A 24,928-nucleotide genomic window follows, 5' to 3' on the forward strand; every position below is an offset into this window, starting at 1 on the left:
TCACTGCCCTTGATACATAGAGGCGGGAGCTGGCTTCAGGTTGACACAGTGCATATCAATGGTTGTTGGGGTTTTCCTGTCATTTGTTAGTCCTGCGACCAGGCTTCTCGTGGGCTGGTTTGAAATAACTATGATTAGTATGTGAGGCTGCCCCAGGAGCTAACAAAGGAAACGGCTGATCCATGGAGCATTGTTAGTTAATTAGGCTGGACATGGCAGGAGGAAGGTTTTGCCCTCCCCCTTCTGAGATGGCTTGATGTACTCTTGGCTGTCATATTCCAACTAAATATTACATGGGGGGTGGCGCCTGTAGGCTGTGTCCACCAAAAGTACACGGTCTATGTGTATGTCGTGTGGTGAGCCTAGGAAAATGTGTGCGGGTTAGCCTCACACATTTTCCGGAGGTTGATCTTCAATTTCATTTACAATTTTAAAAAAAAGACCAGGCGAGTGCACACCCACCGTGCGGATGGTCGAATTCCTCACAGAGACAAAGGCTTCTTCCCTTTGACCATTCTAATAAAACTATTAACACCATTATTCTGGCAAATCCTAAGAACAATCAAGTTCCAATATCGAAGATGGTGCAAGCGATTGCAAAACAACTGCAAACATGTAGGGTCTGTAGTGAATCAAGGAGCAGCCAGGATAAGCCCAAATACTGAAGAATGTTTTTCTCGAACGCACATGTGTCACAGTTCACAGTATGAGGATTAGTGACCCCTCCAACACTTCAATAACAAGGCCACTATGATGCTGTAAATTGGAGGAAAAAAGAAAAATGCCCACAAGGAATATCATTCCAAAATGGTTCGAAATACTGGAAACATGCAATCCATAAAGAATTGAAAATTGTACACACCGTTGCATAAACTGAAGTCTATCATACAATATTAATGTGGCTAAAAGTGTGCTAGCAATGTGGTCTTCCTATCGTCATCAGCCTATATACGTAACAAGTGGTATGGTCTCGACAAATCCAGCATAGTGAAAAGAGGCTCCATTGACAGATTTCCAAACGTCACCAAAGTTAATTTATGAAAGTCCTTACATAGACCACGAAGGGACACCATTCAGGGGTTGATTTTGGCCCATAAAAAAACAATGCCCCATCAAGTGTCTTAGGGGAACAATCAACCCATTTTGAAGATTCTCTTGAAGATATTCCTTCTGGGTGCAGGGTGCTAATTTTCCAAAGCTGTATACATGCCTTCCGAGGGAGATGTTTACTCCCTGGTGGATTATTTGCCACAGAAGATGCTATATTCATCTCTGCATTCTTTCTAATGGCTGCATCCTCTAATTCCAGGTTCCAAAACCCCATTTGAGTAACGCATTTCTTCTAACCAAATACTGACCCCATGATCACAGAACAGCTACTCCAGTTCCCATAAGGATTGTGTCTCTGTGACCTCGGGATCCCAAAAATCAAAGGGATTCTAGGAGAAGCTGTACGATCAAAAGGGAGCATCGCCTTAGCATTTCCCAAGGAACCCCAAGTTTATTTCACTGGGAACGCACTGGCTTAGAAGCCAAACTGTTCTGTCTCCATAGTTCACAACATCTGTGGAGGCTTTAGGAGCTATACCAATATTATTTTCCATGTCCACATCAAAGGTACCAGAATACAGCAAAGCAAGAGGTTTGAAGGTCTTTCCACAATGCATACATCAAACTTCAACCTGAGAGGAGTTTAATGGAATTCGAAAGCCTAGACAACCTAACTGCCCGAGGAAGTGAAACAGTTCCGCCCATCCTCTTCTACCTCAACTAAGATGGGTGATCTTGTTTCCCAGCACCTGGCCACAATGAACTACATAATCCATAACCAAGTGCCCCTTACGCCACAACAGAGGCACAACATGCTTTCTCAGGGGGCCCTGAGCTACATCCACCTGCAAAGACTTCTCTTGCACAGAAACACATCCCGAATATACAATGTGCACTACTCCATACGTTTTACCAGAACTTTTATGAGAAGGGATTGAGGTTCTGGAGCCTCAACACCTTGATTTCCACCTCATTTTTATCTATAAACACAAGCTAACCTGCAAGACTAGCAACACCCAGAAAAGAGGAAGGGGCACAACACTGTGCAGCTCATCCTTAAGTTCCTACCAAAGGTCCCTCTGAAAATAAAACAAACTGTTGTGTATGTGGGTATCTGTGGCACGATGCTTAAATATGATCTCCAAAAGGAGGGACAATCTTAGTGTTATACACAATTCCTTGACTGGATTGTGGAGCAGCAAAAGCTTGAGGCAAGGAGATCTGGAATCCACTGGCACAGAGCTGGCATTGCACAGAAGAGTTTGGATGCACCACTGGTCGTCTTTTCCAGTGTTTTCTGCCCCCAAGATACTCAAAGCCATTCATGGCTTGAAGTCTGCCTCTCCTGCAGATGCCATACCTCTTACATTGATTAAAGACACTACCTCTGAGCTACTCCCCTATATCACAAGCGCTATTAAAAATTCACTTCAAACTGGTATAATTCTTAGCCAACTTAAACATGCGTTGGTGCTTCCTCTTCTAAAGAGGCCCACCCTTGTCCCAGGGTAATGGCTAATTTTAGGCCCATCTCCTTGCTTCCCTTCAATATGAAGCTGCTAGAGACCTTGGTCTCCCCTCTTCTTTTCTAGAAGCCTCCGTCTTCTTTGACCCCTTCCAATCTGGCTTCCGCCCTGGAAGGGGAACCAAGTCTGTACTCAACTCTGTTATGGACAACCTTGCCCGGTTGGTTGGTTAGAACGGCGTGGGAGAGGTTCTTTTATTGGACTTATCCGCCGCCTTTGATAAGGTAGATCACTCCACCCTTTTAGCGCGGCTGTCCGATGCAGGCATCTCCGGTCAGGTTTTTTGACTGGTTCCAAGCTTTACTGACCGACCGGACCCAGTCGGTGTCTCTGCCTCCTTTCCGTTCCCCCCCGGGACTGCTCCTCTGTGGCATCCCGCAGGGATTGGCTCTCTCCCCCATCCTTTTCAACATGAACATCCACCCCCTTCTACTTCTCTTACTGTCGCATGGCTTCAGATATTATTCGTATGCCGATGATACGCAGATCCTGATTCATCTTGATCGCACCAGGGCTGAAACTGCGTCTCGGCTATGAAGCTGCCTGGAAGATCTTGGTGCCTTGATGGCGACCAATTAGCTGAAGCTCAATGGCTCTAAAACTGAGGTACTGGTGGTGGGCACCCATAACCCCTACGCCTTCTGGACCCCTGACTTCTGGTCTTTCTGGTCTTCCTCATTGGACATGTGCCATACACCCGCAACCTCTGTCAAGAACTTAGGTGTCTTGCTTTCTTTCTCCCTTTCCATGGCACCCCAGGTGGCATCTGTATGTAAAAATGTGCATTTTAAACTGCGGATTATGCGTAAGATACTCCCCTTTATTCCTATCAAACATCGTGCTCCTTTGGGCTGCCCTGGTCCTGAGCACCACGGACTATTGTAACTCTCTTTACTTAGGTCAGCCGAACCACCTTACTAGACTCCTTCAACTGCTCCAAATTCTGCTGCTCGGGCGGTGATTCTCCCTCCTCCTCGTGTCCACATGACCCTGTTGCTCAGACAACTACATTGGTTGCCAATTGAGAAGCGCATCCTTTTAAAATCTTTGTGCCTGGTACACCGCGCTTTCTACAAACAAGGTGTTGAATACATACAGGAAATATGTTCCCGCTATGTGCCATCTCGGCCCCTGCGCTCTCAGTCGGCTCGTCTGATTGATGTTCCTCATATCAGGTTGTCCTGGATGGGCGGTCATGCCTTCTCTGTGAGGGCCACTATAACCTGGAACAGCCTTCCCTTTCAGCTCCGTGCCAGCGAAAACCACCTGGCTTTCCATTGTGATCTCAAGACCTATCTGTTTTAGTTCCGTTGCTGCACCTCTCTGTCTACCCTAGCGCCAAGATACCTCCAGGTGAACGTGCGCTTAAGAAATTGTCTAACATAACATCACGTCACAAAGCCATTTATGTAGCGAGTGCTGGCAAATGATGGGAGCAGGATGTACAAAGATTCAGTCGTAGAGGAACTGGTATGCATGAGGAACGTTCACCAGTTCAGCCCCACTGAAACAAATACCAAAACAGAAACGCAGCAGACATCTTGTGGAATAAGGAACTGAATCCTTTTTCAAATCCAGCCTGATGCCACTCTAACACAGGGACACAACTGCCACTGTAATGGTCTATCGTAACAGCAGCAAAACCTGCCCTGTTGCCATGGATACCCAAACATCCCCGAACACTGCTGGAACCAATGCCCAGACATGACACTATATATATTTCCCCCAAACCCGAAAGATATAAAGGACTCTTCAACTGGAGAGAACTGCAAAGGGACCGGGATCCCAAGAACTATCACTAGCTGGGTAGACTCTGCAATCAATCACATTCTACAAATGACCCCAAGAAATGTGAATACCATACATTCCAGACACTTGAAACTTTTCATGGTCATCTGCCGGAACTGAAGTGGAAGGAAGAAGGCTTTGCTCATAAGGATCCGGAACCACAGCTTTCACTGGGGACACACAATACTGGATGAACCCTCCAGTTGGTAAGCAAAAATATTACTAGTAAAACATGATTAAAAATGAACTCAACCAGACTGTTTGTAGTTTGTTGAAATGGGGTCATGCCTTTCCCCGGATGAATTCAACACATCCCATAATGGCATTAATACAGCAGCAATTTCCTGCAAGAAATGAACGCTGGCACTATCTCACAGTTGCAGGCCATCTCGGCCAACCGCGGCTTCTTCATCACAGTGCTACATGGATGGCAATGCAAGTGGTGAAGGAGAAAATAATGAGAGTGCTCACAACCAAGCCTAGCTCCCAGGACCAGTTCAAAAGTAAGCTCCAGAATCTGTGCTACACTGATATCCTGAAGATCTGCCAGTCGGAGAGAATGAACCGGGAAGACTTCCAGAATCGGCCAAATCTTACGCTCAAGGAAAAGATTCTGCCTGAAACCTTGGAGATTATTAAGCAGCAGCACCTGAACTGCCTCGCAGATGGAACCTGCTTCAGAAAAATATACAGTCGTCAGCGACAAGATAAAGTGTGGTATTGTCGGCTATGACCTAATCTCAAGGTCCTATATCATGGAGACTTGGAGTAGAGCCCCCAAGGAGAGGTACTGCATGATTCTTTGCAGGATAAATTGCCTGTGGTGGACATAAAAGCAGTGATGACCCTGAAGGAGAAGGGCGTGCTGAAACAAAACAAGGAGGTGCTTGAAGTCACTTTCTCCATCTTGTATGACACCAATGGCCAGCTGAACTTCATTACTCCCGACAGGCATGACTATTGCATCTGGACTGATAGCCTCAACGCCAGAGGCGAGGGTAGCGAGGATTGTCTAACAAGTGGTGCCTGGAGCTAATGTAGCTGGGTCCATCGCAGTGACATTGACATCTGTAAATGTCAACAATGCTGAGTGGGCATTTACAGATTTTGGGTCGGGCTTGCTCGCTCAGGCAGACGTAAAAAGCCATCCTGTGCAGGATATGACGAGTGAGCTGAAGCGAAAGGACTTTGACGAGCTGCTCAGCACGGAGCTGAAGCTGCGCTTGCTAGACCTCGAGAAGACACAGATCCCGGACGCCCCACTACCCACCCCGAAGTAGTCCCGCAGCAACTATGACTATGTTTTTGACTGTAACTGAAGCAACTCTCATAGCTTTCAACCGGAAATACAACTGGGGACGCAACAAACACAAACAAGGCTATCCAACTCGGGCTGTGTAATGCTTTAAATCGCGCGCCTCATGCACACCCTGCTCCGACTGTCTTACCTTTGTCTCCATCAGGGGTGCACTGGGAACCAAAAGAGGCCCTGGAAATAATGTTCAAAGTGGTCCCAAATTACACATTTTCACCAAATCCAACCCTTGTAGAAATAAAATACAAAAGAGGCCCAGTGTGCAGAGGCCTACTGGGAAATCTCCAGAGTTCCCCATAGGCCAGTCCACCCCTGTCTCCACTCAGCAGTCTATCTGCCCTAAGCCGATGTTGGTGTTGTTACAGACGGTTACATTTGGCTCAATGAAGGTGGTTGTATGAGTAAATTGCAGCACTCCTCCCAGAGGGAGCTCATGCCTTTGGTCGTTATTGCTGCAAGGGGCACGACGACTGCACTGCCTAGTTGTTTGCCTGCACAAATAAAGAAGGTGATTATGTTATATACTAGGTTGCTGCTGCCAGGTTTTAAAATGGCTGTGGGCGGGTGATGGAGAGCACAGCTACTGCTTGCATCGAAAGTGTAAGAGCGGACTTACAATTGCTTCCAAAACAAACTTCAGTCTTTCTCTGGCTCCTTAAGCAAACTCTCACATGCCTTCAGCCAGCCAATCAGTGATGAGTCCTCCTTTAGACTTAGCAGTGAGTCATTAACCAAGCATCTATATTTGGGCTGCTTCCAGTAACCATCAAGCAAGCAATCTTAAATATCCTTATAGCGCCTCGATGCCCGTGGGTTGTAGTGCGCTCTAAAAATCCAAAATAAATAAATAAAATTAACTTGAATCTGCTATTTTGCTTCTGTGTTATCTAACACCTTGACTCTCTTCCATTGAAATCCTCTGTTCCTCTGCAATATTAGGTTAAAAGCACACACTGTGAAGTCTGTAGATGTTTCCTCCAACATGATGGCACATACATTTCATGTTTGTGGCTGCGTCTAGATATGCGCAAGACGGATGTATGGCAAATGTAGAACTGTCAACTGTGCATTTTCAGAGGTTATATAGCAAGGCCTACATGCCGTATAACGTTTGCCATTCTAGTCTTTCTTTTGGCTTCATGAACTTCAGCTAGGCAACAGCATTGCAGGGGTACCCAGTCAATTCACCGAAAATAATTCAGAGTGGTATAGTTCACCGAAGACTATAATAACCTAAGAATACCGAAAATATTAAATAAATATATATAGGGTAGTGGAGTAAGGGGTTGAAATTGGGTCGGGATGGGGTTGGGGTGGTATTATATTGATAGAAAATCATGGGGTTTGGGGGGACCCCCCCAAATGACAAAAAACGTTCAGTATTTTTCTGTATTGTGGTCGCGATGAAATGTACCACTCTGAATTTTCCGTCTGTAAGATCACATATAACTCATTGCACGCTGTTGGGTCCTAGCATCAGGTCAGATGAGTTGTGAACAAACTAAACCAGAGGCTTCGTGCCATGGAAAGCATGATCATTTAGCAAAAGGCAATTATTACCATACGGTAACTGCCGATGATCAAACTGGAATTGTATTGCAGTTACCCGGTATAACATTTCTGGGCGTATCTTTGCCATGTCCTGGACATATTTGCATTTTCATCCATCCAATGCTTGCTCCATACTCTTTAACACATATTTCCAATGACTTCATCATCCATGAGCAATAACACACATCCAACCCGTTCGTTGAGCTTTTGGCTGGGATATGATGCAAGTCGCTGAGGTGCACACAGGGGCCACTTGGCTATGTCAGGATGCATACTGTAGATTGTAGATTTCTCCATATAATGTAACAGTGCTTCTTTTAACTTCGTGCATGTCATCACTTAAAAAAATATGAACTCATAGTCGTGAATACTCTCTTTTACGCCTACTGATATTTCCCTCATATGGTATAATTTCAACATCACGTGATAGAGTGTAGCCATTTCATATATATTCATTTGCATCTTTAATTAGTAGAGAGTTACACATATTTCAATTTTGGAAAATGTCCAGGTTTAAATAATAAAACAAAAAAGTTGGAAATCAAAAACTGCCAGCACCGAATTGCATGTCATAATTAAGAAAAAGTTAAAGTATACAGTACAAATCGTGAGCCGGTGGGAGTAAGGGCGTGGGAGTCCCACAACAGCAAGCAGCACTCCGCCCAGGAGGGCCTCTATTCTGGGGGATCTTTATTTTCTTTTTTTTCTTTTGCCCACGTCCCCTACTTCATAAAATGCCGGGACCCCGCGGGAGTAAGGGCGCAGGTGTCCCGCTCCTGCTGGCTGTGCTGCACCAGTACGGTGGAGCAGTGACCTATAGACTGTATTAGCCCGGTGGTTCCACGCAGCGGAAGTATCCAACTATCCAAGGAGACTGTACTGTACAGAGACCCTGAGAGAGTAAACGGTGGGAAACAAGCAGCTGAGGGGAGCTGTGATTGTGACTGCCTGTTGCCTGGCACCTGTCATACCTGGTGCCATTACCGTGTTGTGGAGCCCTGCCCCGCCCTCTTTCTCATTAACAAAAGGTGTGGCCACCCCCCCTTCCTGGTCAACAAACGCTGTGGCAACCCGTGAGGGGCCGGATGTTTGTACCTGCGGGGTGGGGCACCGAAGCACCCGAGCAACACATCCGCACTGCAACCAGGAGCGGTTTCTCTCTCCAAAATCTTTCATCGACACCAACATCTACCAAAGCCCCGCAGGAGGATCTTGAGAAGTCCTGCAAGAGGTAGTAAGTGGCTGGGGGGCTGGGGGAGAGAATTGGGATTGTTTAGTGACTGTAAGTAAAAAGCAAACCGCAAACCCTTCCTCAAAAGAGCACCTCACTAACTCCCGCCTAACCTCCGCCATGCCAGTAACGTCTGCACCTGCACCCGTACCCAACAGTCAAACGGAAAGAGTTGACTTTAAAAGGTTGAATACCAAATGCAATCAATATGCGCTCACTAAGTGCCGCTGAGTACAGTTCAATTGACTATGTAAGACCCCTGGGGGAGGCCCATTCGCTGATTAGCGAAATCCACCAGTTTTAGGGCTCATTCAATGCCCCAGTCAGCCTGGACCCTTGGTGGGCGTGTGGGGGGGATGGGGGGGATGAATCATTGAACATAGCATCAAAGCCTCTACCGAAACTGATCATCTCATTTGCCCAAATGATGAAGGCACAGGCTCAGTGCATCTTTTGGGGTATCTGCCCATTGACAATTAATTGACAATTAGACTATGACCCACTCCGTCCAACCATGCCATGGGGGGCCCTGCAGTAGCTTGACCATCGCCAGATCCAATCTGAACGGGGTCATAGGGGAAATTAATGATTAGGCCATAACCACCTCTGCCCCAACCCTCACCCCCACTATTGTGTCTCCCACAGCCCTTGTTGCCTAATACTCTATATAATACCTACTGAAGCATCACCATCCCATGGCCAGAACCGAAACATCTATATCAAGTGGGGGTTGCGGGATACCCTGCCATCCAAAATGGATACCATGGATGAGCCCCCCTGGGCTACTAAGCAAATTCCTTGCTCACAAGGCTCTTATAATGGGCTACCACTGGCTTGAGAAAGCTGTGGGACTGAAAACAGGGGACTTGTGGCCGAGCAGAGGTTGGCATTACCAACAGGGGCAATTATTGACACTCTGCAGATAGTAGAACATCTAAACCATCACCCTACCACGAGCAAGTGGTCAAGTACACTTCTGAACAGCCTGGAGAGGTGGCCCAGTGATTAAGAAGTGACATGCAGTATGGTTCAATAAAAACGTCTAATCATAAAGAATCTAGTCCTATCCCATATTGAAGTAGCTGGACAAAGAGGGACCACTGAACAGCCAAGAGGGTGGAAAATGGGCTCCAAATAAACTGGGGAAAGCAGGACTTTCTGTGCCCGAAACTTGTCAGAATAACCCCAGAGTAACTCAGGGTGGAAGGGGACAAACCAACAGGAACACAACAAGCACCAATATTGTAAATCCCCAAGTGGGCTTTGGAACATTGCCCACAATAGTCTCAAGTGGTTGGGACCCCAGTAAGAGTTTGCACGACCTTGCCCCTTCTCCACTGATCCAGTAGTCCAGTCTGAAGGTAGTCAGAGTGCCCAGGGCAAACATTACACCTGACAAGGCTGCAACTAGGTTGGGCCATGAAACATCTTCCCCAATTGGTAAACCTAGCAGGCCCAAAGTATCCCGGGCAGTGGGGGTGTGGGGGGTTCAATATATTTACATAAAATACCCAAACTGGCCCAAAATTGTTATGAACCCAGGGAGGCACTGAAAAACAAATGTATGTACTGGATCCAGATTGTGAGGGGATATTCACTTGCAACCCGGGAATAAATAGTTAATTGCACCAGGATTCCCCAACCGGGGCAGCATGTTTTTGCTTCTTTCAGAATTGATTTTGGGGACCCAAGTATGGCTAAGGCAGTGGTATTCAAACTGTGGGTCGCGACCCCCTAGGGGTCCGCGGGTGCATCCCAGGGGGGCCCTGAGAGCTCAGCATGAAAAAAGATAATTTTTTTTTTTTTTTTTTTTTTTTAGATTGGAAGAAATGGGCAGGGGTGGCCCACATGGGCGGGCTGAAGCATGAAACTGTCTCAGGCAACAATGAAAAAGTGGCCCACAGTTGTAAATGGATATTCATTCCTTTAGTCATAGACTGGGCCTCATTACTACTATGGCGGACCAGTAACAACGGTGCTGGTAAGCTACCGGCACCGTTGCTACCGTTCCGCCATGGTAAGAGTTGTGCTCGTGGGTGCTTGACAGCCCCCGCCAGGTCTGACCTCAGCTCGTCGGATGCACCAGCACCGTTATTAATGGTGCCGGTGCATCCGAGCTCCCCCTTCCCATTTGAGCCATATGGGGCTCAAATGGGAATGGGGATCTACCGGCACCTTCGAAAGGGCAATTATCATGTCCGCCTAACTCGGCATGACCTAGTAATTGCCCATTCGCGGGTGCCAGACCCGGATGCAACTCCAGTGGCAGCCGTGCCGGTTTTACCGGCACAGCTACCGCCAGAGTAGTTATGAAGCCCACTGTTTCAATAGTACCCAAAGGGGTGCTTTGTGTTAAAATGTAAGTAAATTGTGATATATTCAGCAACAATGGTCAACATTACTAACTGCATAGTGGCCCCTCACCCATTATGGAGGAGCTAAGGAGCCAGCCCAGTGAAACAGTGAGCACTCCCTCAGCTGCTTTATCCAGCTAATGGAGTGCTCCTGGGCTGGCTGAACTGTCAAAGGGAAACACTGTTTCCCTTTGACAGTTCAGTTTAGTTCCCCAGCCGCACATGCTCACTGAGCCATGCAAGTGCTGGGGCGTTTTGCTTCGCCAGCATTGCATAGCTCATTGGAAATGCTGGCTGGGGCACTGCATGTCTGTATGTCCGAGGGGGAGCTCCTGCGCCTCCTCGCACATACGGACAGAGCAGCTGGAGCAGCACCCACACACAGGCCAATGCAGAAGGTACGTTTATGTTCATTGTTTTTATTTAAACATGTGTATGGATGCGTTATGAGTGAGTGTATGGTGATGGATGCTCATGTGAATGATAGAGTGATTGCTGTATGAATGTGCAGCGCCTTGCATATGCACATAATCATGTTCATTGTGTTAGGACCAGTGGGGCCCAGGGGACAGGGATGGTATCTTTTTACCGGACATCTATCATTCAAAACCCTCTGCCTTGTCCACAAGGCTTTCTGGGGCCTCGGTCCAAAATACCTTCAGCTATTCCTCCGCAAATACCTCCCCTCTCGAGCTCTTCACTCCTCTACCTCCAACTCCCTCAGGGTCAGTCGTTTATCAAAGAAACGAGCTGGGGGTAGATCTCCGTCTTCGGCTGGGGCCTCCCTCTGGAACAGCGCCCTGCCACTCTAAAACTTGAGGAGAACCATCTTTCTTCCTGCACTTATCAGACCTACCCTGTCTGCTGCCTTAAACGTAGCACTTGCAAATTGCTGGCTGCACTACCACTGTTTGTTGCCTTTATTATTTATTTATTGTTATTTATCTGTTTCTCCTCTGCTTCGCACTTTCCACTTCTCCCCCTTCCATGCACTTTTCCCCTCACACTTGCGCGTTCTCAATGTCACTGGGCCTAGTAAGATCGCTGTTTTATTCTCCTCTGTTCCCCTCCCTTGCCTTGTCACGCTCTGAAACACTTGTGTACGAGCGCGATAGAAATAAAATATCAATGCCTGCCCCCTGGACTCCCAGCAACAATTGCAAACTGTTTGGCTATTTACCCATTTTTTGTTAAAAGTATGCTCTACAATGCAACATTTTAACCTATTATTTAAAAAAAAATTCACAGGGGGAAACCCCCCCGAACCTCCCCTTAATGCCCCTCCACTTAAAAAAGATTCACCAGCCGCCACTGGCCCTCAGACTGTGTTGGGAACGGGATGGGGGAACCGAGGGACTATGGTGGGAGCACAATGGGCGGGAACCATGGGATAGTGATGGGAGCAGAGTGGGGAGAGCCCTGGGTGTGTGATGGGGTGGGGAGAGACCAGCGACTGGGTAGGAGTGGGATGAGGGAGCCCAGCGACTTTGATGGGAGCAGGTGACAGCGCAATATATACTGTCCATTTGGCATTTCTGGGGGGTCCCGACCTGCCCAAATTTTGCTCAGGGGGGCCCTGGCCAAAAAAGTTTGAAGACCACTGGGCTAAGGATATATTGAGCTTTGACAGGAGATGTCACCCCTCCCCTGGCAAATAGTGCAATTGAACTTGCCATTTATCCCCTGGAATATATGTTACAGTGGCCCGTGCTATTGGGAGCAAATGCTGTCCCACTGGGAAAAGGACTTTGGGTGATCTCTTCAATCACAGACATTGATGGTGAATGGTGTGTTAATGTTTCATTGCTCCCCTCCTTGTTTCATGCTAAGAAGCCCTGTAATGCACACAGTTCCTTATGAGATCAATCTGGGTCCCTGTGTCATCGTGTTCTATATAATTAAGCCTTATATTGAATAGAATGTCGTTTGTTTAATTTTATATATATAGAGGAGGGGGAATAGCATTTGTCTTCAAGTCTCACTTCCACGCCTCAATCATTGACAATCAACCTTCCATTCCTTCTTGGAAATCACTCCTTGTTAAACTATCCCTCTCCCCTTTGTTCTCACACAGCTTCCTAATAATCTACAGACCCCCTGGCTACGATGGACAATTCTCAAACAATCTCTGTGAATCTATTGCCACCCTTCAGCTAAACCATCCCAACCTAACCCTTCTTGGAGATTTCAACATATGGCTCGACATCCCCACCAACCCTATGACACACTCTCTGGTTGACGGTCTAGACGCGATTAATCTCCAACCCCACATAAACGGCCCGACTCACTATAAAGGACACACTCTTGATGGCATCTTTAGCTCCCACAACCTGATACATCTAAACCCACCCACCCCTATCATCTGGTCCGATCACTTCATTGTTTCTTTCGCCATTCGCTCACCCGACCCGCTCCTGAACCTCCGAATCTATGCAAATGCTGGAAAAAACTAATAGTCGTTCCTGACCTAGCCAACACACTCCTCCAGTCTCCTCCACCTACCTGCCAACTCAATAAACAACTAACCCCCGACGCCTTTGACTCGAGGCTCAACACCTCACTAATGCGGCTCACACCCTCTTACAAGCCATCAACTGTTACGCTCACCTGATATCCACAGGGACGCCTGTATGCCCTGGTTGCCGGATTTCCCCCAGATGTACTCAATTCGGGATGATGTCTTCTATGGCAGGTGGGCCTGAAAACACAGGAGGACTGGGCTTAGGTTCTGATTTCGTTTCCTCCCACCAGCCCCTTGGACTCGACCTGAAGCCCCCCCCCCTCCTCACCTTGTTATGATGTCTGGCGTGCTCTCCGTCCTGCTTTCTGCGCAGGGGCGCGTAGTTTCTGCGGGCTGAAGCGACCGAGTTAACTTCACTGATGCCAACCCCTTCAAGCATCTTTAAAGAGGTAAGTTCGATTATAGTAGTCTTTGAGGGCCTTTGCTTTCTTGCGGGCTATTAATGTCTTTCCCGGATTGTTTCCCCCTTAGGTATGCAGAGTTTCGCTGGGTGCGCGGCTTCGGTTCGGCTCCTGACGGGATTTATGGACGCCGAGCATATGAAGAAAGGTAGGTTCAGTGCGAAGTGCGGCACTCTAATGTCTTTTTGTGCTAACCTGTATTCTTTATTCCTTTTCAGGTTACGATGGTCTTTCTGGGCGTGCAGTGTCTTCCGGAGCGGAACCGGCCAAGATATGCCCAGCCAGGTGAGGAGATTTTGGTTACTGCTGAGCTTGCCGTGAGTAACCTGTTCAACGTTGTCCCTTTTTCTCTCCTCCCCAGGTGCTTCGTTCCGGTGCGAGCGCGGTGTCCTGAAGATGCTGCCAACGGGATGGAAGACCGCGAGCAGCTGGGATCGAAGGATGGAAGACTGCAGGTAAGCTGCAACTGCTTATGATGTTCTTTTGTCTCCTCTGCATGTCCGCGATTCCAGGAATGCCGGATGCTGGTCTCTGAACACGGTGAGCGTTATGCTGCTGGCTGCATAATAACGCGAAGCACGTTCTTTAGCTTGGGTGTGGTTTATATAGCCTAACCTGTAAAGTAGTCCAGGTAAAGTAGTCCGAGCTACCACACCCTAAACACTGCACCGCACAGTCTGGTTCTCAGGGACTAGACTGTGTGGGTGCCTCCATGTTGGCTGCAGGCCTCCATATGAAAAGTAGTCCCTTTAAGTCCCATTCCAAATATGAGCCTGGCGCCAAAGGCAGACTCCAGGAGAGTCTCCGGTGACAATGCAAGGCCCATGGGGCCCCAAATGAACCCTGAGCCCTAACCCTACCTGGCATGTGACCATGCCAGTGGGGTTCTGGGTCACGGGTCGTGATAGCACTTCCCCCCCCCCTCCAAGGCCCCAAGGTGATTCTCCTGCCTGGTCCAGGCTTGTTTGGAAAGTTCTGATGAAATGTTCTAATTAGACGTGGTGCATGAATGTTCTCACTAGGTTCCCATGATCTGTCTTGAGGGCCATAACCCTTCCAATCAATTAGATAGTATAGTTTGGATATGGTATATTTGGAGTCTAGGATTTCTTACACTTCGTATTCGGGTTCTCCATCGATCAGGATGGGTTCAGGTGGTGGTTTAACTCGTGTTCCGGGTTGTACTGGTTTTAGCAGTGAGACGTGGAACACTGGATGAATTCGCATGTTAGCTGGCAGTGTTAGTTTAACTGCTGCCGGGTTGATGATGGCTTGAACAGGATATGGCCCCAAATAGCAAGGACGAAAAGTTCGGGTTCCCTTTAGTGGTATGTACTTTGTTGCTAGCCAAACTTTGTCTCCTATCTGATAGTCAGGAGCCTTTTTTCGATGTTGGTCTGCAAACCTTTTTTGCTTACTTTTGGCTTGGATTAATTGTTCTGTTGCCCTTTTAAAGGCCTGAATGATGTTTGCATGAAGCGTCTTTACAGCCGGCATCTTGAGGCTGGGAGGGCTGTCAAGTTCAGAAGTATGTGGATGTCTGCTGTAGAGGGAGAAAAGGGTGTTTGCCTAGTACTGGAATGTACAGAATTGTTATAAGCATATTCGGCTATCCATAATAGATCTCTCCAGGTTCCCTCAACTTGATGCAGCATGCATTGCAGGTATTGTTCGAGAGTCTGGTTGGTCATCTCTGTTTGACCATCCGTTTGGGGGTGATGGCTGGTGGACAGCCGTATGTCGATGTGAGCTATAGCGCAGCACTTTTTCCAGAAGTTTGATACAAATTGGCTCCCTCGATCAGAGACCAGGACTGAAGGGAATCAATGCAGTTTGATCATGTTTTCTAAAAACACCTTTGCTAGCTGGGAAGCATCTGGAAGGCCTTTGAAAGGGATAAAGTGTGCTATTTTAGAAAATAGGTCAACTACAACTAAAATGGTATTGAACCCTTGGCTGGGAGGTAAATCAGTAATGAAATTGAGAGAGAGTGTGTGCCATGGTGCCGGAGGTATTTCTAATGGTTGCAGGAGGCCAGCTGATCTTTGCTTCAATGACTTGTTTTGTACACTCCACATGACTGAACGTATCGGATGACGTCTTGACGCCATGTGTGCCACCAATAATTCCATTTTACTTTGGCTAAGGTTTTGGCCATTCCGGGATGACCTTCCATCAAGGAGTCATGATATTCTAAAATTATTTGTTGTTGTAGCTCAGTTTTAGGCACGTACAGGCGTTCGCCAAAATATGGCAGTTGATTTTTGACAAGGTATTGTTTTCCTTTGGTATGCCATTCAAGTAACTCACTTGGGGTTATTTGCTGTTGGATTGTATGTCTAAGTTCAGTTTGTGTTAAAGCTGTGGTGAGGCCTAAAAGCTTGTCCTCAGGTATAATGGCCACTGGATCTGGAGTTGCATATTCTTTTTCATCGATGCCCATGCGAGAGTGCGTCAGCCTTCCCATTTCTTACGCCTGGCCGATAAGTGATTATATAGTCATATTCGGTGCAGAAAAGGGCCCATCGTAATTGGTGCGGCGATTGCGCCTTTGCTGTTTTTAAATATTGTAAGTTCTGATGGTCCGTAATTACAGTGACCGTATGCCTGGCCCCTAAGAGATAATGCTGCCATGCCTTGAAGGCGGATTTTATAGCAAGCAGTTCCTTATCGGTAGTGGCATAATTCAGTTCAGGAGGTGTACATTTTCGTGACCAGAAGGCCACAGGGTGCAATTGGCCAGTTTCAGGGTCTTTTTGAGAAAGAACCGCCCCCATCACCATACTGGAAGCATCTGTTTCCACGATGTAGACATTTGCAAAACCCAGCACACTCTGGATCCCTTTTACTGAGGTCGGGGAGGGCCATTTTAGAATGGCATCCACCTTGTGTGCATCCATTTGAATGCCCTTCGAAGTAAGAACGAAACCAAGAAATTCAACTTCGGTTACATGGAAAGAAAATGTTTCAAGTTTTGCGTATAGTCGATGTTGGCGCAGTTTAGCAAGGACAGCACGGACATGCTTAACATGGTCTTGTTCTGAGGTTGAATACACTAGGATGTCATCTATGTAGACCAGGGCGCAAACATCGATCCGCTCCCTTAGGACGTCGGTCATAAAATATTGGAATGCCGCCGGGGCATTGCACAGCCTGAAAGGCATTACCTGGTACTCAACAACCCATATTTAGTACGAAAGGCCGTTTTCCATTCATCTCCCTTTTTGACTCGGACTAGGTGGTACGCTCCTGAGGACTAAGTTCGTATACATCTGGGCATCTTTGACTTGATCTAGCATCTCGGGAATAAGGGGCAGTGGGTAACGGTTTTTCACAGTGATCTGGTTGAGGGCGCGATAGTCAATACAGGTTCTTAAATCCCCTTCCTTTTTTGGTACGAAGAACAGGGGACTGGCTGCCGGAGATTTGGATGGGCGAATGAACCCATTTGCCAAGTACTGGTCCAGATAGGACTTTAGATGCTGGTTTTCTGATTCGGTGAGCGCGTAGATTCTACCGCAAGGGATCTGTGCACCAGGTTTGAGGTCAATCTGACAGTCGTAGGACCTGTGCGGTGGTAGCGTAGTAGCTTGTTCCTTCTGGAACACATCCTGGAAATCTTGATATTCTTCAGGGAGAGTACTGGTTGCGCCAAGTGTAACTATACCGACCCTTGGACATAGAAACCTTGGAACCGGACTTGTTTTCTTGGAGATAGAGGTGGAGGCGCAATCATGAGGAAAAGTCAGTTTTCTTGCACGCCAATCTATCCGAATGGTTATGAGCAACTAACCATGGCATCCCTAAAATTAGCTGAAACTGAGGCGCCTTGATGAGATCGAAGGAAATCGATTCCCGGTGTCCATCCTGGCACAGCAGGGTTATTCCTGCGGTACATCGGGTTACTGGTACAGAAGCAATTTCAGTCCCATCTACTGTGGTCACCTTTTCTGTGTTTGGCTTAAAACTTAAGGGAAGCCCCATCCGTGCGGCCAGATCTTGATCAATATAATTCCCAACTGCCCCGCTGTCTATGTAAGCTTCAACGGAATGCATCCTTGAAGGTTGTTGGTGATTGATTAGGATTACTGGTATTGCAAAACGTGAGGTTGGTTGCTCATTCTTCTCACTCGACAAAATGACCTCTACTTTTGTCGAGCTACGCAGTTTTCCGACTCCTAGCCCTCATCCTTTTCTGTAGCTCCTACAATTCGCTTGGGATGTTTTATTGGACAGTCTTTTAAGAAGTGCCCCAATTGTCCACAGTACAAACACAACTGCTGTTGCCTTCTTTTGTCTGTTTCGGCTTTTGTTAACGGTGGTCCTATGCCTCCAATTTGCATTGGCTCTGTGGTATTCTCTGAGTTGCACGGAGTAGCATCTTTGGTTCGTAGATAGATGGCCTGTGTGTCAGACTTGGACCGATCCGCTTTCCGATCTTGTAATCGATGATCTAATTGCACCACCAGATTGATGAATTCAACACAGTCTCTAGGTGGATCAACTACCTGAGCCAAGACGTCCTTTAATTCCCCTCGAAGGCCTCGGTGAAACGATGTGGTTCTCTTGTCTTCGGGCCACCTGGTTTCGGTCACCAACCTATTGAAGGTTGCTATGTATGTTAGCAAGTCATGATTCCCCTGCCGGAGTGACAAGAGTTCATTGTCTACAGCTTGTTCATGGGTGTGTCGGGCAAAGAGTTTTTCCATTTCCCTTTGGAAGCCCCCAAAGTCACGTAGTAACGGATCATCATGGCTCACAAGCGGCACTTACCAGTCTGCTGCACTACCACTTAGATATGATAAAATAAATGCTACATGTGCTTGATCGTTAGGGAATGCAGCCGGTCTGCAGAGGAAATGAAGGCGACATTGATTCATGAAAGCTGCATATTTTCTTGGATCTCCTGAAAACCTTTCTGGCGGTGCTAAGGGTATTGTTCCGGGTAAATTTATTTGCACTGGAGCGGTAGACGACGTGGTTGCTTGTGCCGGTGTAGTTGTTTCTGGTAATGGAGCTTGCCCGGCCTGTGATTGCAGTAGTTGCCTGCTCAGTTCTTCAGTGCGATCCTTGGTGACAACAAGATCCCTTCGCAGGGCATTAGTCTCTTGCCTAGCCTAATGCACTTTGGCGCGTAATTGCCCTAATAACTGGGCAAGTTGGTCCATTTCTGAGGTCTCCATGGCGCCCAGGTGGACTTTGTTATGGGGCTTCACGTTCTGTTACGCTCACCTGATATCCACGGGGACGCCTGTATGCCCTGGTTGCCGGATTTCCCCCAGATGTACTCAATTCGGAATGATGTCTTCTATGGCAGGTGGGCCTGAAAACACAGGAGGACTGGGCATAGGTTCTGATTTCGTTTCCTCCCACCAGCCCCTTGGACTCGACCTGAAGGCCCCCCCCCCCCCTCACCTTGTTATGATGTCTGGCTTGCTCTGCGTCCTGCTTTCTGCGCAGGGGTGCGTAGTTTTTGCGGGTTGAAGCGACCGAGTTAACTTCACTGATGCCAACCCATTCAAGTGTCTGTAAAGAGGTAAGTTTGATTATAGTAGTCTTTGAGGGCCTTTGCTTTCTTGTGGGCTGTTAATGTCTTTCCCTGATTGTTTCCCCCTTAGGTATGCGGAGGTCCGCTGGGTGCGCGGCTTGGGTTCGGCTCCTGCCAGGATTTATGGACGTGGAGCGTATGAAGAAAGGTAGGTTCAGCGCGAAGTGCGGCGCGCTAATGTTTTTTTGGGCTAACCTGTATTCTTTATTCCTTTTCAGGTTACGATGGTCTTTCTGGGCGTGCAGTGTTTTCCAGAGCGGAACCGGCCAAGATATGCCCAGCCAGGTGAGGAGATTTTGGTTACTGCTGAGCTTGCCGTGAGTAACCTGTTCAACATTGTCCCTTTTACTCTCCTCCCCAGGTGCTTCGTTCCGGTGCAAGCACGATGTCCGGAAGATGCTGCCAACGGGATGGAAGACCGCGAGCAACTGGGATCGAAGGATGGAAGACTGCAGGTAAGCTGGAACTGCTAATTATGTTCTTTTGTCTCCTCTGCAGGTCAGCGATTCCAGGAACGCCGGATGCTGGTCTCTTAACACGGTGAGCGTTACGCTGCTGGCTGCAGAATAACGCGAAGCACGTTCTTTAGCTTGGGTGTGGTTTATATAGCCTACTCTGTAAAGTAGTCCAGGTAAAGTAGTCTGGGCTACCACACCCTAAAACACTGCACCGTACCCTCTGGTTCTTAGGGACTAGACTGTGTGGGTCCCTCCATGTTGGCTGCAGGCCTCCATATGAAAAGTAGTCCCTTCAAGTCCCATTCCAAATATGAGCCAGGTGCCAAAGGCACCAGGACTGATTCCAGGGGAGTCTCTGGTGACAATGCAAGGCCCTTGGGGCCCCAAATGAACCCCGAGCCCTAACCCTACCTGGCATGTGACCATGCCAGTGGGGTTCTGGGTCACAGGTCGTGACATCAACCGGCCGTGGCCTGTTCCCTAGATGGTTCACACCTGATTTGAAGACCACTAAACAACTATATAAATACCTAGAACGCAAATGGCAGAAATTCAAAACCCAAGAGAGCAGAGCCACTTTGGCCCGACACCTTCATCAGTACAAGGCCGAAATCCGGAAAGCAAAAAAAGCCCACTACAACTCCCGAATCCTAAACTGCAAAAACCCCAGCAAAGAACTTCACAAAATCATCACTGAATTCACCAAACCGGCATGCACTACCACTGTCCCGACCCCCTCTCAATCACTGTGTGACTCACTCTCTCTCCACTTTTATGCCACTGCTCTCGAAAGAACAAATGCGCTAACCACCAAACTGGCTCTCTTACATCCACCAGGCAACCCTCCCCCAATACCGACCAACCCACCGCCTGCGATCACTGCGCAACAAACGTTCGACTCCTTTAGCCCAATATCACCAGACCAATGTCTCAAACTGCTCTCTGCCCGCAAACCATCTGGCTCTCAGCTAGACCCTTGGCCGGCCACAACCCTCAAAGACATTTTCGATTCTACCTGCGCAGGAGAACACGCAAGATCCAGCATAAATGACTCCCTTTCCTCAGGTATTTTTCCACACGCATTCAAAACGATTCATGTCAAACCTCTAATTAAAAAAACTTCCCTCGACCCTCTTGAGCCCAAAAGCTACCGCCCCATCTCAAACACCAGGTTCCTTGCAAAACTCATTGACCAAACTGCCTACTCCCAACTAAATGCCTTTGTCGAATCAAACAATCTCCTAGACCCCGCACAATCAGGTTTCAGAGCCCGACACGGAACAGAAACCATCCTAACCTCAATCTGGGATTACCTTAAAATCACAGCAGACTCTGCGGGATGCGCTGCATTAATCCTTTTTGACCTATCCGCCGCCTTCAACACAATCAATCACTCAATCCTCCTTGACCGCCTCCACTGCCTAGGAATTCTTGGAACCGCTCTCAAATGGATAGCTTCATTCCTCAAATATAGGTACCAAATAATGCGACTCTCCACCTATTCCTCCCAAGCCCGACCAGTGAACATAGGAGTTCCACAAGGAGCATGCATATCTGCCCTCCTGTTCAATCTCTACTTGATCACCCTCCCACCAATAATTTGTTCACACAACATCCTGTGTTACAACTACGCTGATGACACTCAACTAATTCTAAAACTCCTCAACTCAAAACCCAACTGCCGACCTGACCTCACCTCCTGCCTCCTTGACATAGAGCTTTGGATGACCCAAAGCCACCTCTTGTTAAACCCCTCCAAAACTGAAATCATGGTATGTGGCAACTCCGAACTTCTTCCACACCCACTACCCTGGCCATCTGCCATGGGCAACTCACCGACGCCCTCTAACTCAGTAAAAAAGCTTGGATGCACCCTTGACACTGACCTTACACTCTCGCGCCAAGTCAACAGCGTCTCAAAGTCCTGCCACTACCACCTTAAAACTCTTAGGCGCATCTTTCCATATCTCTCCTTTCCCAACAGACTCTCCGCAGTCCTCGGTGTCCACGCTTACCAACTGAATAAACTTCAAAGAGCACAAAACGCTGCAGCCAAACTGCTACTAGCGCTCGGCTAGCCCTTAGTTTCTCTGCACTGGCTTCCATTGGCCCGAATGGTGACTTCCAAAACCTTATGCATTTTCTCATCGGGCATTGCATAAAACCGGACCTCAATATCTTCAAGACAAACTAAAACCCTATCACCCTCCACGTACTATAAGATCAAGCTCAGCCGGCCTCCTAGTCATACCTAAAACAAACTCAGTCAGGTTAGGCGGATCATCATTCGCAGCCTTGGCCCCCACGCTGTGGAACGCACTCCCACCCCACATCCGCCTAACTGAAGATCTAATGTCCTTCCGCAAACTACGAAAACAGCAATGAGGTTTAAATTAATGAAATGAATGTAATGAGTGCAATGGTCAAAATGAACAAAATGGGCGAAATGAATAAAGAGAAGAGGATGGAAAGATGAATACAAGAGACTGAGGAGTACACAGACAGAAGACACCGACTGTATGAATTCATGGCATAAATGGAAAGTACAGAATAGATGATTCAAATACATGAGACGGGTGTAGTGCAAGAAATAGATAGAGAGCACGGAACAGATTCAGTGCGTATGACAAGTGACATGGCCTGAATTGATAATGCATGATGAATGAACGAAGTGAATGGAGCGGTTGAAATCATTAGAATGGATGAATCGCATGGAACGGATGAGTGCGATGAGCGGATGAACGCATGAGTGTGTAGATCGGATGAGTGTATATAATGGATGAGAATGTTGAGCGGATGGTGTGTAGAGCGGACGAGTGTGTAGAGCGGAAGAGTGCATAGAGCAGATGAATATACAGAGCGGATGAGTGTAGAGCGGATGAGTGCACAGATCAGATGAATGTGCAGAGCGGATGAGTGTATAGAGAGGATGAGTGTATAGAGCGGATGAGTGTGTATTAGCGATGTTGTAGAGCAGATGAGTGCATATAGCAGATGAGTGCGTGGAAAGAAAGAGTGCATAGAGCGGATGAGTACGGGGAGCAGAGGAGTGCGAGGAGCGGATGGGTACGCAGAGCAGATGGGTGCGCAGAGCGTGATTGGTGCGCAGAGCGTGATTTATGCGCAGAGCGGAAGAGTGCGCAGAGCGGAAGACGGCGCAGAGCAGAAGAGTGCCCAGAGCGGAAGAGTGTGTAAGAACAGAGGAGTGTGGAGAGTGGATGAATGAGTAGAAGAGACTAGTGGGTAGAGTGGACGAGTGTATGGAGCAGACGAGTGCGTAAGAACGAATGAGTGCATAAGAGCAGAGGTGTGCATAAGAATGGGTGAGAGCATAGTACGGGGAGTGCGTAGAGCGAGTGAGTGCGTAGAGCAGGTGAGTGAGTAAGAGCGGATGGGTGCGTTAGAGCAGAGGTGTGTGTGTAAGAGCGGGTGAGTGCGTAGAGCGGGTGAGTGCATAGAGAAGGTGAGTGAGTAGAGCGGGTGAATGCGTAGAGTGTGCAAGGGCATAAAGCGGACAAGTGCCTTGAGCAGACGAGTGAATAGAGCAGATGAGAGTGTAGGGCGGATAACTGTGTAGAGCGGATGAGCACGTGGAGCAGATGAGCGCGTGGAGCGGATGAGCGCGTAGAGCGGGTGAGTGCGTAGAGTATGTAGAGCGGATGAGTGCGTAGAGCGGATGAGTGCCTGGAGCGGATGAGTGCCTATAGCGGATGAGTGCATAGAGCATGTAGAGTGGATGAGTGCGTAGAGCATGTAAAATGGATGAGTGCTAAGAGCGGATGAGTGCGTAGAGTATGTAGAGCGGATGAGTGCGTAGAGCGGATGAGTGCCTGGAGCGGATGAGTGCCTATAGCGGATGAGTGCATAGAGCATGTAGAGTGGATGAGTGCGTAGAGCATGTAGAATGGATGAGTGCTTAGAGCGGATGAGTGCGTAGAGCGGACGAAAGGGGTAAAGTATGTGGATGGAATGGGCGACGTATGTGGATGGAATGGGCGACGTATGTGGATGGAACGGGTGACGTATGTGGATGGAACGAGTGACGTATGTGGATGGAACGGGTGACGTATGTGGAATGAACAAGGGTAATATGCGAAAAGGTATGGGGAAGTATGTGGATGGTATGGGTGAAATACGTGGATGGGGTGCATAAAACAACTTTGAAATGAACGCATCGGAGTACATGGAACAGATTCGAATGCATGGAACAAATTCAAGTGCGTGGAGCGGACTGGAGCGCGTGGAGCGGACTGGAGCGCGTGGAGCAGACTGGAGCGTGTGGAGCGGAAAGGAGTGGGATGGAGTGCATGGAACGTTGGAAAGAGCTTGTCACTCATCATAACACATCACCACGCTTACTCTCTTCCTTACACCATCATTCAACTAGAACACAGAGATACTATGACACCATTCGGTATAGCTGTTCTCATACCAACATCTGCCTCATACTCCCCGTCACTCTAACTAAACACTGCTGGTTACACCCCCCACCCCCAGCCAGGCGTTCTCCTCAGGCCTAACGCAGACACAATCAGTCTGGATAAATCCTGCCAGAACAAAGACATACTCTTGATCTCTCAACCACCACACCTACCGCTAAGAAGCAGCGATTACACGATTGCCACACCAGCTGACCAGCTGTACAAATATCCATTGCTCACACGCACCTTTGACTCTCTCTACTCTCTACTGACTTGAACTTCGGTTCCCAAGGGCGTTCAACCTACCAGCGCCTTCAGACCATACCAATGGTACATAAGGCGCTATATAAATGCAAAGTAACATAACATAACATATATATTTGTTGTGAAAACCTTTATGTCTCAAGGCCAAAAAAAGACTGATTGACAAATCATGACATAAAGTTCACCTGGAAAAAAATATGAAAACCGCAAAATAGACTATGTTAGCTACCCAGAATTTCTAAAGTAATTCTTCAATCAAGGCTGGAGTGCAAAACTGCGGTCCTACAGGTTCCTGGGGATAACAGGATAACCAGTTTAATGTATTGTATTGCAATCCATGCGTAACTTTGGGGTTCTTTTGTTTTTGGCTGTTTATAGGACCCCTTGAAATTAAATCTCTGCATATCTTGTCCTCATCAAGCATTGTTACTACTGGGCAACAACCCAGAACTTGCTATCTCGGCACAGTTGCCAGACCCTGCTTGACGAGGCCCACTGCC

The 24,928-nt window shown here is 47.8% G+C and overlaps 1 protein-coding gene and 1 pseudogene across 1 annotated transcript in view; both read left to right on the plus strand.

The window, feature by feature from the left end:
- Nucleotides 1-4,797: 4,797 nt before the first annotated feature.
- LOC138581813 (engulfment and cell motility protein 1-like) lies at nt 4,798-5,683 on the plus strand (annotated as a pseudogene).
- A 2,713-nt stretch (nt 5,684-8,396) lies between these two features.
- The window catches only part of ITGB7 (integrin subunit beta 7), a 683,045-nt gene continuing 666,513 nt past the window's right edge, over nt 8,397-24,928 (plus strand). Inside the window, exon 1 of the mRNA XM_069653334.1 lies at nt 8,397-8,461. The gene's annotated coding sequence lies outside the window, so the exon portion shown is untranslated. The remainder of the gene's footprint in view (nt 8,462-24,928) is intronic.

This window comes from Ambystoma mexicanum, chromosome 3q (genome assembly GCF_040938575.1).
Source record: "Ambystoma mexicanum isolate Mex_15411 chromosome 3q, UKY_AmexF1_1, whole genome shotgun sequence".
Classification (NCBI taxonomy): domain Eukaryota; kingdom Metazoa; phylum Chordata; class Amphibia; order Caudata; family Ambystomatidae; genus Ambystoma; species Ambystoma mexicanum.